Raw genomic sequence first — 14,272 nt, 5'->3', positions numbered from 1 at the left:
TGCTTTCATTGGGGCCAGGGTGTTATCCAAATAAGTTTTCCAGGGGAAGTTTTGGTTGGTAGGTTTAAAGCAAGCAGACACAATTTCCAAGAGACCACATTGTTGCTGAGAGGTGGTTATTATGACATAGCTCCACAGTTCACGCACAGTGTGAAGGTCAGCACAGCCAATCAGGTATATTGTATCTATCTGTCCCCCAGAGAAGTGGTCACCAGGAAGCAGTTGTATAAGGTGGAAATCCAGTCGACTACACTATTTCTGGTATAAGAAAGTTAAACTTTATGCAACATGGAAGCTGAGACAACATAAAATTATAAGAATTTATTTCACTCACCTTACCCATCTTTAGTCTCTCTGATAATGTGGGGATATCTATTTTCTAGTGCATCTTTTTTCTTCACTTGGTAATACTAATATCTTTTTGAAATTCACTTTCCACTCAAGTTTACTTGTTTCCTAGCTGACCTGTTTTACCCATTTTAGTATTTATTCATCTCTTGCTTCTTGCCCTTCTTCTCCACCTCTCTCCACAATTAACTCCTGCTGCAGTCTGGCTGGGCACAATTCAGGAGCCACTTGTCAAAAGAAACAAACTTTATTTTTAGAATCACTCTGGCCAAACAAAACAGCTCCTCAGGAAAAACCCTCAGAGCCCAACTGCCACCACCGGCTTCCCACAAGCCTCTCCCCCCCAAACCACCAGCCTCTCCACCTCCCCCAATCCTCCTGCTCTTGAGGCAGATTGGCTGGGTCGCATGGGCGGAGCCAAAAAAGTCCCCCAATGAGCAGCTCCATGGTCTGAAAGGGCAGGGAAACAGCCCAATGAGCATCACCATTGAGGAGCCAATCAGCTAGATGTTGCTAGGGCCGCTATAAGCCAATCATCAGCTGGCAGTCTGAAAGGGCGGGGAAATAGCCCAATGAGCATCACCGCAGAGGAGCCAATCAGCTAGATGTTGCTGGGGCCGCTGTGAGCCAATCATCAGCTGGCAGTCTGAAAGTTTGGTGGGGCCCCTTCGGCTGTGGCTCTCAACATCTCCCCCTCTCTGTTTAAACAACAAGCATGTAGCTTAGGGACCGTGCATGCCTTAGGTTGTCCAATAGTACATATGGTCCTTATCCGTTATCGGATGAGCTGACCTCAAGGCGTCAGCCTCCTGTCTTAGGTTGGTACCATTGCAATTGGATCTTACCCGTCACTAACTACCGGTCCAGTATACAGCCACTCCTGTGGAGAGGTCTTTGTAGGGGGGGGGTGAGGTTCTTTGCCTCACCTCTGTTGGCCCCCAAATTTTAGCTGAATGATCATGACAAGCAGAAGGGAGGAAGATATACCAAGCCAATTGACGGCTCCTTTTGGAAAATTGTACTACCGATGACATCATCAGCAAAAATACCCCAACACTACCACAAGTCGCTGCACCAACAGATAGTTCACAATGCATACAGGTGAGTTCACAATGCATACAAGTGATACATAGTCCAGGCAAGTTCTGCAAGCAGTTCAGTGATGGCTATTGCAGAAGCTGTAGATTGATTTTATCTTTGTCTTTACCGGCACTGGGATGAAGATAGGAATTCTGGCAATAATGGCTAAAGAAAAAATTATGTAACATTCCAGAAAGCACTAAAAGAAAACAATTTTCTTAACAATTTACATTATCTTGAAGAGAATTATTAAATATAATGAAAAGGAAAGGTGAAAGTAAACAAACAGATCTGTTAACTTCCTTTTTTGTTCACATATTAAAACAATCCTCAACAGTTGTTTACCTAATTTAAATTAAATCATTTAAATCACGTGAAAAAAAATATTTGGATCCATTTTTTCATGAGCGCTCATCATATATGATATATGGACATACGTACATTCAAACATATAACACAAAACACAAGTGTGCATACATAATATAATATATACAACACATAACATAATAGTAAAGGCCTTATAACTTTTTACAGGTGAAATCTCCATTGCAATGTTTAAAAACTCTATAGTCAAAAAATAGAACTGATCAGCAAAACATTAACCTAGGTCTGTATGAGCTCAAAAAACAAAATAGAACTTCATGATATGGGAAAGGGCAATAATAAAATAGATATTGAAAAAAGCATCCTGGTTCTGTTGCAGATGTAAGAATAGCCAAACTGGAGTTTTGGATATCAGCTGTTATGAATTTGAGCCAAATCATCTTCTTTTTGGTCTGTAGAAATCAATTTAGTTAATCTCTCTGGAATCCAAATCGGCTGCTGTTCTCCCTATGGAAACACACAAACAGGCCCCCGACTCCAGACAATCACTGGGTCAGGACCTTGGTTAATCTCTCTGGAATCCAAATCGGCTGCTGTTCTCCCTGTGGAAACATACAAACAGACCCCCGACTCCAGACAATTACTGGGTCAGGACCTTTCCATTGTCCTGTTAGAATATCTTTCCAAAGTACCTTGGGCTTATGCACATTTTTTGGACACATATGCCTTTCCGCAGCACTAAGTCCTGATGAATCCAAATTTAAAAAGTTTAGAGTAAAAAGGGTTATTTTAAGTTTATCTTTGGGGAATATATACCCCTTCCCAATTCCTTCTTTTTGCTTTAATAAGTACATTTTAATAGTTTGATGAGCTCTTTCAACTATGCCTTTTCCCTGTGGATTGTATGGGATTCCTGTTATATGAGTAATGCCAAATGTTGAGCAAAATTGTTTAAAAGAGGTAGAAGTATAACCAGGGGCATTATCTGTTTTTAACTGTTTTGGAACGCCCACAGTGGCAAAATTTTGTAAGCAATGAGCTATAACATCTTTAGTTTTTTCTCCGGCATGAAGAGAGCCCATCAAAAATCCAGAAGAAGTATCAACTGTAACATGCAAATATTTTAATTTTCCAAATTCTGGCAAGTGTGTGACATCCATCTGCCAAATATGGTTAGGTATCAGTCCTCTAGGATTGACTCCAAGATTAACTTGTGGTAAAAAGGTCACACAATTTTGACATTGTTTTATTATTTGTCTAGCTTGTTCCTTGGTTATTTTAAAACGCTTTTGTAAAGTATTAGCATTGACATGGAACTTTTTATGAAAATTTATAGCTTCTTCTAGTGTAGAGAAAATATGTATGTCATGTGTAGTTTTATCTGCTAAATCATTGCCCAAACTAAGGGCTCCAGCCAATCCTGTATGTGCCCTGATATGTCCTATAAAGAATGGATCTTTTCTGTCCCAGATTAGACTTTGTATAGTGGAAAGCAAAGAGAAAACAGTAGAGGAAGGGGAAATCCTACTAGCATCTTCAAGGTTGGCTTAGTGTATCTTCCTCCCTTCTGCTTGTCATGATCATTCAGCTAAAATTTGGGGGCCAACAGAGGTGAGGCAAAGAACCTCACCGCCCCCCCCCCCCGCTAGTACAAAGACCTCTCCACAGGAGTGGGTGTATACTGGACCGGTAGTTAGTGACGGGTAAGATCCAATTGCAATGGTACCAACCTAAGACAGGAGGCTGACGCCTTGAGGTCAGCTCATCCGATAACGGATAAGGACCATATGTACTATTGGACAACCTAAGGCAGGCACGGTCCCTAAGCCACATGCTTGTTGTTTAAACAGAGAGGGGGAGATGTTGAGAGCCACAGCCGAAGGGGCCCCACCAAACTTTCAGACTGCCAGCTGATGATTGGCTCACAGCGGCCCCAGCAACATCTAGCTGATTGGCTCCTCTGCGGTGATGCTCATTGGGCTGTTTCCCTGCCCTTTCAGACCACAGAGCTGCTCATTGGGGGACTTTTTTGGCTCCACCCATGTGACCCAGCCAGTCAGCCTCAAGAGCAGGAGGACTGGGGGAGGTGGAGAGGCTGGTGGTTTGGGGGGGGAGAGGCTTGTGGGAAGCTGGTGGTGGCAGTTGGGCTCTGAGGGTTTTTCCTGAGGAGCTATTTTGTTTGGCCAGAGTGGTTCTAAAAATAAAGTTCGTTTTTTGATAATGGAGTACCCTCTATGGTGGTCTGAGAACGGCATTCATTAGCCCAATGTCTTCCTCTACGGCATCGTGGGCAAATACCAGGTATTCTACTCCTTTGATACCCAGTTTTGTTAAACCCTCCTCCTATGGGGCAATTCCTTTTAAAATGTCCTGTTTGTTCACAATTGTAGCATGTTCTTGGCCTGGCATCTAAAGCCTGTTTTACTGCAATTGCCACAATTTGCCCTTGTTCATTAATGTCTCTGGCATCTAAAGCCTGTTTTACTGCAGCTGCCACGACTTGCTCTTGTTCATTAATGTCTCTACATAATTTAATATATGTGTTTAAATCTTCATGTTTCCATGGTCTAATGATATCTCTGCACCAACAATTCGCTTGGTCATAAGCCAGTTGTTTTATTAATGGCATTGCTTGTTCTGTATTCCCAAAAACTCTGGTAGCTGTTTGAATAGGCCTATCTACAAATTCAGCGTAAGATTCATTAGCTCCTTGTATTATCTTAGATAATTGACCTTGTAAACCTCCATGTCCTTGTAAAGTCTTCCATGCCCTAACCGCCTCTACAGCAATTTGTGTGTATACGCCAGGATCATATGCAATTTGTTGCTGCTGATCCTCATAAGGTCCCTTTCCTAACAACATATCTAGATTTCTCTGAGGATAACCAGCTGCTGCATTTCGCCTAGCCGTCTCCTTGCAAAATTCCTCATTGGCAACCTTCCATAACAGGTATTGTCCTCCATTTAGCACAACTTTACACATATTAGCCCAATCTGCTGGTGTCATGTTCAAGTTGTTAATGGATTCGACCAAGCTTACAGTGAAGGGTGCTTGAGGACCATAGGTTGTTACAGCCTCTTTTAGCTGCTTCACTGTTTTGAAATTTAAAGCATGGTGAACTCGCTGCCCTCCTGCCTCAAATACAGGGCATGTTAATATTTGAGATCTTGTCTCAGGATCCCAACTATCAACTGCGGGGGTTGGGGGCCTCCCAGCATATGGAAGTGGCCTTGTTAGTTGGACACTTACGTCCTTTGGTGATAGAAAGGTGTTAGTAGCAGTCTCCTGTAGAGGTGGTGCTGTTGGTTGGACACTTACACCCTCTGGTGATAGAAAGGTGTTAGTAGCAGTCTCCTGTTGTAACTTTCCCCCTGATGGCTTTTTCTGCTTTACACTTTCTTTCTCTGTCTGACTAGCTTGAGAGGCCTTCTCTTTTACTTGAATTTTTTCCTCTGTCTGACTAGCTCGAGAGACCTTCTTTTTTACTTGAATTTTTTTCTCTGTATGACTAGCTAAAGAGACCTTCTCTTTTGCTTGAATATTTCTACTATAACTATAATACAACCCAAGAAGATAACGCCAAACAAAACTGAAACAGAATGAAACAAAATTGGAACAACAGAAAATCATTATAGCCTTTCTATCCTCCTGAAATGTCCATCCGTCCTTTCTCTCTATCTGTTCCTCAGATGTGAGAGGTTTTTCTTCCATCTTACACATCTCCAGGGACAGGCAACTTAAAACAAAAGTGAAACAAAACAAAAGAGGAATCTTAAAATGGCTACCCATCCTCTTGCCCTGCCCTCAGGGGCGAGCAGTTTACCTTATCACTTACCCTCAGTCGTTCCCCGTGCGGCCCACCAAATGCCGCAGTCTGGCTGGGCACAATTCAGGAGCCACTTGTCAAAAGAAACGAACTTTATTTTTAGAACCACTCTGGCCAAACAAAACAGCTCCTCAGGAAAAACCCTCAGAGCCCAACTGCCACCACCGGCTTCCCACAAGCCTCTCCCCCCAAAACCACCAGCCTCTCCACCTCCCCAATCCTGTGTTGCTAAGTTAGCATGTTTGGTAGGTGTGTTAAATGCATTTTCACCGTCATAATATTTTCAATTTACTATTGTTTTATTAGGATATAACCCCTTCCCCTCATTGTAAGTTTAAGAGTATCTGTGTTTAGGAATCCAGATTCAATGGAATAGAAGATCCTTGAGGACTAGTAAAATGCATGCTTAGATCCCACCAGTGAATTCTTATCTTGCATAGTAAGATTGTTTACCAGGCTGATTACACTGAGTATTTTAGTTGGTTATTTTTTATAGAGGTAGCCTAGGATGCTGTTTCCCATTGGTTTAAGTAGAAAGAAAAGAAAAGGAACCAAATCTCCATTACTCCACAATGAAGTGTGTACCAGTGGCTGTAGCCCTTCACCTAGTCCAGCTCCACATATCATTATGATATGAACACAGAGGTTAAGGCACAGAGCAAGAAGTTAGAGGTGTTATACTACACTAACAGTCCACTGAAAGGAAACTCCAGAGTGGGAATTAGTTCACTCTTCTCAGTTTTTTTTTTAATGGAACATCAGATTTGGGATTTATAGGTTTTTAAGGGTAGAAGTGAGAAAATGTGACTCATGAGAGCAAAGTGCTTTCAGAAGACTAGTTGGTTAAGCAGATTGAAAGAGGATCGAAAACAGTCCTTTTCCAGTACAAATATGACCGATACTTGTCATATATAAAAATGACAGAAAGTAGAATCTATGGCTGGGCTATGGATGACTTGTTTATGGATGGCCTGCTGGACATTTGTACTCCTAGGCTTACAGGTACATGTAAGATGAGTCCCAGTCAGAGGTAGATTTGAAACCCTGTCTACAGGAGTGCTTCAGCTATGGCTTAGATGGAGCTAGAGGCCTGAGATAGAAGAATATCTCTAAAGGAAATTGACCTTGTGCCAGATGATTAAGAGAAAAAAGAGATGTAAAAGGGAAATAGGGAACTATCCTATCAGGGTAATCGAAGAATTCGGTAGAGAGCACACTGCTGTCTTATATGCCTCTTCCAAACCTAGTCTGTTCTCTGATATTTTCCCTTAACACTCTTGTCTGCTAGTGGCCTTGTGACCCTATCCGTTAATCAGAGCTCCCCAGTGGAGTCTCCCCATTCTGTGACCTAACCCTGAACCCTTGTCCAACAGCCTTTTGATTTCCTTTGTACTCTGCTTGTTCCTTATGCCCATTTTACTATCTTTCCACAGGTCACAAGGTAAGCCATCTGTTCCCAATTTCTTTATTATCAGTTTTATTCTTAAAGCTCAGGAAGAGAAAGGCAGAATGAGAGACTAGATTTGAAACTATAGATGCTTCTCTCTATAACATGTTGGAGGGAGAAAATAAGTAGGAGTGTTTTACTCTCCTCCTTTTTAGAAGCTGACTGCCCATTTGATGAACCAGAGAAGTATCAGGACAGCAAGGACAATTTTTTGAAGTCAGTTTTGTTCACGTTCAGTAAAATTCTGACTATGGAGAGACTCTACCATTATGTTATGAATACAAATCTTAATCTTAAAAGAATAAAATCATATAAAAGTAAAATGTATGAGAAGAGCTTGCAACCTGATTTAGACTTATTTAATTACAATAGAAGATATACTAGAGAAAACTCTTTTGAATTCAGTGAATGTAGAAAAATCTTCAAAAAGAAGTTTCATTTCATTAGGCATGAAAAAAATCCTACAAGAAAAACCCCTTTGAGTGCAACACCTGTGGGAAAGCCTATAGCAGTAAGGCACACCTTGCAACGCATGAGAAAATTCATAATGGAGAGAGACCCTTTGTGTGCAGTGACTGTGGGAATGCTTTTGTACGTGAAGCCCAACTCATGGTCCACCAGAGACTTCACACCGGAGAGAAACCTTATGAGTGCAGTCAGTGTGGGAAAATGTTTATGTGGAGCTCCTCCTTCAATCAACATGTGAAATCGCATACGTTTAAGAACTCTTTTGAATGTAAGGAATGTGGGAAAACCTTCAAGTATAGCTCATCCCTTCATAAACATTCTAGATTTCATACAGGAGAGAAACCGTACCGATGTATCATGTGTGGTAAAGCTTTTGGCAACACATCTGTGCTTGTTACACATCAAAGAATTCATACAGGAGAGAAACCTTATGGATGTGTTGAATGTGGCAAAGCCTTCTTCAAGAAATCTCATCTCCTTAGACACCAGATAACTCACACAGGAGAGAAGTCCTATGAATGTAACAAATGTGGGAAAGCATTTTCCCAGAAGTCAAATCTTATTGTACATCAGAAAATCCATACATAACATTCACTTTATAAATATGAGGAATACTTAAATATTAGATAAATCTTAGTAAACAGCATAGAATTCATGGTAAGAAGTCCTCAGTTTGAATGAATGCTAAAGAGTAGGTTCCCATAGAAAATAATCAGTACCACACATACTTTGGCAGTGATAATACTTTTTTTTTTCAGAACAAAAATCACAAAAAGGATTGAATTGCACATAATAGAGCACAGAGCTTGAAAAATAAAAAGTATCCAGGAATCAATGAAAATTGCATTTACCATTTCTGATTTTTAATTTTTATAACAAATAATATAATTTTGCAAGTGGGAGTTTAAAATATATACTTACATATTAATTTGTTTCCATTACAAATTTTTTTATAACAATGGCACAGTGGCACCTGTGGTTCCAGCACTTGGGAGGCTGAGGTGGGAGGACTAGAGAAGGCAACACAGTGAGACTCTATCGCAAAAAGAAGTTTAAATAAAATCATGATTTTTTTCCAATCCCAATGACATGTGCATAATCAATCAACTGGGAAACAGTATTATAATATGCAGTATGAATTTCAGCAACATTTCCATCCATTTACTGGCACTTTTTTTTTATTCCATTATTGGAAACTGAACCCAGGGCCTTGTAAGCACTAGGTAGACACTCTACCACTGAACTAAATCCTGAGTCATTTTTAAAATTTTTTATTTTGAAGCAGTGTCTTGCTCAGTTGCCCAGCCTGGCTTCAAACTTTCGATTCTCTTCCCTTAGCTTCAAGGAGTAGCTGGGATCGCAGGATTGTGCCACTTCACCTGGCATTTGCTGGCACTTTTAATGGACATGGCAGTGTTACTGAATTTCCGTTTGGTTAATTATAGAAGTGAAGACTTCTTATGAAGATGTTTTCCTATTTATGTGAACATCAAAACAAAAAATAACATTTAATATGGTACTAATTGAAGAGAAAAACAGCACTGATGGTCTGTATTACAATAAGTTTCCAGTTCAGAAAAAGAAATATTTAAGTATGTAAATAAAACATTTGTACTTCAAATCTCTCTCCTTTTTCATTGGTATATTTTATAAGCTCAAAGAGCTTTAACTTGGAGTATCATCTGTATTTAATTATTTTTTAAAATTTTTAGTTGTAGATGGATACATACTTTTATATATCTATTTTTTTCCCAAGCCCAACTGTATCCAGCTTTATGAAAGATACCTGTCATAAACAATCATGGTATTTCAGGCAGGACATGGGCAGACAATTGTTAACAGTATACAACAACTTTCAAACTCCCTTCTTGGATGGACTCCCCAAATCAGAAAGCCAGCATAAAACCCAATGAAGTCTTCCTTTGATGCTCTGAATAGGGAGAGTTTAGAGTAAGGGTTGACATTTCACATTTAGTATGTTGTTTAATAATTGTTCCACGAGCTGGCCCTGACTTTCAGAAAATGAAATGAAAATGGCAAAATTTGAAGATCCACAATTTAGAAAGGAACTGCTGCTCTATATCTCAGTGATGTCATTGGAAAGTCCAGATTGCCCCAAACACTGGTAAAACCAATTGTTGGGTGTCAGGTCCCAACAGGTCTGAGTTTAGGGGAATTAAGTCTATGCTGATGGCAGAGAGGGAGAGGAGGCATTTGTGCCAAGGTGGCTATGTGTACCAATGTCAGGGAATACCTCCTTGTGAGAGCCAAAAGGAAGTCTCTCAAAACTGTCAGGGAAAGGTGTTCTCCCCAACAGCAGTCCAGCTTTGGAGACATTCTGCTAGTGACGTATGCTTCTTCTCACCAAAACAACAATGAAGTGTTCTGTATGCTAACAACATAGCTTTAAAAAAAATTTCTGCATTTTTATAAAACTTGATAAAAAATAGTATTTGAAACTGTACCAGAAGTATACAGTTACAAAAATTGCACACACTTCCTTGGCACCTCCAGCACCTTCAGCTTCTGTGCTTGGTCTGTTTTGGCATCTCCATTTTCTGCAGGGTTATTATCCTTGCCATCATCAGTTTTTCTCTTTTTACCTTTGGGTACCTTCTCTCCCTTCTGTGCAGGATCCTTTTTAGGTTTAGCAGACAACCTTGCAGATCTTCTCAGTGGTTCCTCCTCCACCTTGGCTTTATCTGCTTTAGCATCCTTGTCAGCCTTTCTCTTGGGCACAGTGGTGAAGGCTGCAGGATGCAGGCAGTGGATGCCAGGATACAGTGGTGCTTGGCTTTGGTTGGTCTGGGGGGTGGGTCATTTCTTGTCTTTTCTTCACACTGCTTCCTTTATTTTATTTATTTTTATGTGTTACTGAAGATCGAACCCAGTTCCTCACACATACTAGGCAAGTGCTCTACCACTGAGCTACAACCCCAGCCACTCATCTATATTTAATTTTTTAAAATATCTTTATTTTTTGTTTATTTTTTTTAATGTGGTGCTGAGAATTGAACCCAGTGCCTCACACGTGCCAGGCAAATGCTCTACCCCTGAGCTACAACTCCAGCCCCCCTATATTTAATTTTAATAAATTAGGATGTTATGATACTTTGCAATTTGAGGGGTGAGAGTTTGGGGGGTTTTGTTGTTTTCTTAAGGAGTCAATAACAGGTTTATCTCCTAGAGGTGCCAGGAATTTTCCATATGGCCAGCACAAGCATCATTAATCAAACTGTTTGAATAGAATATGTATTTCTGCTTCAGTTTCATGTTGGACTATGGCATTTTTACATTCTACATATTTCCTTCAAAGGATTAAATTAACCCTCATTTAAACTGAAGTTCTTCTTACTCTGTTTTCCACAATATTCCTTGAAAATGTCAAGAAAACTTTTATGTCTTTTATTGAATGATGATTAAAAACTCAGCTTCAACCTAAATTCAGAAATCAGGCCTTTCCTTTTAAGTTTAAGCTCAGTTACACCTCACTGCATTGGTTTTCTTTCATTAACCATTTTTAAAGGTAATATAATAACTATAAATGAATTATAGTACTTTTTGAATCAAGCACACTAAAAGCTCTAAATTAAATTTTGTCTCTAAGTTATTTTAGAAATATACATGCTAATTTCACTTAGGAAATAATTCTAAGTTTTTGGAACCTTCTTTTTTTGGAATTGTCTTCAGAATCAATTTGTCAACCACACAGGGCAATCAAGGTATTTTTTTAAAAATACTTTTCAGTTGTTGTTAGACCTTTATTTTATTTATTTATATGTGGTGCTGAGAATCAAATCAGTGCCTCACAACATGCCAGGCAAGTGTGCTACTGCTGAGCTACAGCCCCAACCTCTCAATCAGGAAGGAGTTGCCTTTTCTCAGCTCAACAGTTTTCCCTTATGTCCTACATGAAGCCCACATTTCGTCCTACCTAGTGCTTACCAATCTATTCTATTCTTCTCTATTCAGGTCCCTCATCTGAGAAACTCCATAGACAACAGGAGGAGGGGTAGAGAATCCATTGTTCCCAGCCTGGTGTGAGAAGCCTGTGAAAGGACAGCTGTGTAGGTCAAGGCAAGGATCATGCAATGGTCTGTCTGTTCCAGCTCACTGTAAATTAAGAGTCATGGAATTTGTAATAGGGTAATCTGCATTTCATAAATTAGTTGTCTCCTTTCTCAGGTGGAAAAAGAAATACAGTAGAATAAGTTAAAATGTATTTGCAGTTCTAGACAAATATAAACTGCCGCCTAAAGAGTTTCTGTCACTAATCTCATTCTCTTAATCTCTACAAGATTTTTGTCAAGAAAAAATAAAGACAAAACTCATTAAGGCATAAGTTTAAGACAAAAAAATCAAAACTTTATGCTAAGTTCCATCCAATCATCTTGGATTTCCAAAATTCTCTATTTGCCTTTGTTGATGAAACATCCATATTAATCAAGTTCTAGGTTTTTCCCACCTCTAAGAAAATGTTATACCTTGAGACTTTCTTCTTTTACCCTATAGAAAGATTGCTAAAAATATTCTTTTATTTATATGTGGATGATAGATTGTCATTTTTCCAATAAAACTTTATTTTTTTCTGATTACATGCAAATTTTTAAGAATCAAATACAAAAACTATAATAGAAACAAAAAGTGGAAAGCAGATATCTGAGTTTATGAGTCCTAATGTTCTGGAATAGGATCGAGATAGGGGCTGGAGTTGTGGCTCAGCAGTAGAGTGCTTGCCTAGAGTGTGTAAGGCACTAGGTTTGATCCTCAGCACCACATAAAAATAGAGGTATTATATCCACTTAAAACTAAAAACAAAAATATTTTTTTTAAAAAAAGGATCGAGAGAAAGTTTAGGCTTTATAAATAAAAATGTAAAAATTTACATAAAAATGTGCAACTGCAAGTTTGAAACAAAGCATGAAATCTGACAGTAGGAAAAGTGAAAGTTGCATTTGAAAAGGCAAGGTAAATAATAAAAATAAGGCAGAAAAAATAAAAGTATACCAGCTAGTATTATTAACTGCAAGTGAGTTAAACTCCCTATGATAAATAAACACTTTTTTATAGGCACTTAAATCTTTTAAGCTTCTTATTTCCAATGGGTTAGAGCTGATCATCAGACACATTGCTACCCTGTGCTACACAACTGCTTTCAAACATATCTAACACTACACAGGCAACAACGGAGTATGTCACTTTCTGAAGGGTACCCTCTTCCTCTGGTCTGAAGTACAATGTGGAGTTTCTGAGATGTAGGAGCAGTGAGGAAAGAAACTACAGTACCAAAATTGTCTTTTCTGTACTGTTATTTGAATTGCTTCTTTGAACATTTGTTACTGATTTAACAGGCAGTTACTCAGTTTTAGGGGTTGGTTTTCTTTCTTTTTTTATTTATTTTTTTTTGCTTAAGATTAAAGAAAATTTCAAACATACAAAAAAGGTAAAGAGGAACATACAATGAATTCCCATCTATGTACTTAACACCTACTTAATAAAATTATTTTCTCACATTTCCAGATGTCTTTGACATTTAGTATTCTAGTACTGGACATATATGTATATTGTTCTGCAGAGAGCTTTCCACTATTGATTTCATTCTTTCCTTGCATATCCTCAAACCTACAACATGATTTTCAAGAATAAAACCAAAATGTTATTTACATTCAGTTCAAACATGTTCTTAGATCTCCAGAAACTTATTTTTCTTTATTTGAAGTCTGTGTCTTTGCTTAGTTGTCAAAAACATCTGAAATAGTCATGTGTAATGTTAAGCAGGGTATCCTCCTTCACACCCCCTTTCCTCTACGATATGTTATTTGGGATATTTTTACTTTTATTTTTTCCCTACTTTTAACTGAAACACTCTAGATGCCACTCTTTCCTTTTTTTTAAAAAAAAGTATTTATACTCACAGATTGATTTTTTTCAATATCAAAGTTTCATTTTTATATTTATAGAATAACTGCTTATTAAAAGATATGCACAGTTGGACCTCCATATGAATGGGTTCTACATACAGGAATTCAAACAAAATTCCAGGTCAGAAACAGTCAAGAAAATGGGTTGTGTTTGTATTGAATGTGTAAGATGTTTTTCTTCTCACTATTCCCTAAGTAATACAACACAACTATTTCCAAAGCATTTCTATTGTCTTAGGTATTATAAATAACCTAGAAATGATTCAAATTATACTGGAGGATGTGTGTGGACTATATTCAAATACTATGCCGTTTTATTATAAAAGTGACTTGACATTGCTGATTTTGATATCTTCGGGGTCCCTGGGACCAATCCTCCATGGATACTGAGGGGCAACTGTATATAAATTTTTTTTAATGAAGAAAGTATCATCTGAAATCTTATTTTTCTGAGAAAACCATTACTAATACTTCAGTGACCCTTTATCATTCATCTCTTCATACCTCTATATAAAATAAGGTTTTACATAAGCATGTAACACAAGTTATATTTATCAGGAACACACTAAAATACTATCTCTTTATTTTGCTTTACTCACCTTTTCCTTCCCCCTTAATTATTATCCCGCACACAGCCATTTTGTCTATACTCTTCCGTAAGTAGGGAGGGTTTGGGATGATGTTTTAGAAAAGAATTTTATTAGATATACTTCTCTGCTACAAGCCTGGCTTCCTCCCAGAAAAAACAAACCTTTGTGTTTGATGACTCCAAAAGTTGGGGGCCAGGATGCCCAGAAGGTCCTTGCAACACATTTCCTCAGGGACCAAATGTTTCCCGGGGCTTTCTGCTGCTGTCT

At 38.6% G+C, this 14,272-nt stretch overlaps 1 pseudogene across 1 annotated transcript; it reads right to left on the bottom strand.

The window, feature by feature from the left end:
• Positions 1-8,834: 8,834 nt before the first annotated feature.
• LOC308656801 (non-histone chromosomal protein HMG-17-like) lies at positions 8,835-14,054 on the bottom strand (annotated as a pseudogene). The gene is made up of 3 exons: positions 14,015-14,054; positions 9,960-10,244; positions 8,835-8,889 (listed from the first exon to the last, which is right to left on the bottom strand). The product of its transcript is annotated as a non-histone chromosomal protein HMG-17-like (transcript).
• Positions 14,055-14,272: the final 218 nt, after the last annotated feature.

This window comes from Spermophilus citellus (genome assembly GCF_964194105.1).
Source record: "Spermophilus citellus genome assembly, chromosome: 9".
Taxonomy (NCBI): domain Eukaryota; kingdom Metazoa; phylum Chordata; class Mammalia; order Rodentia; family Sciuridae; genus Spermophilus; species Spermophilus citellus.
The sequence above is the reverse complement of the archived record's forward strand: the minus strand, read 5'-3'. Positions and strand labels throughout refer to the sequence as shown.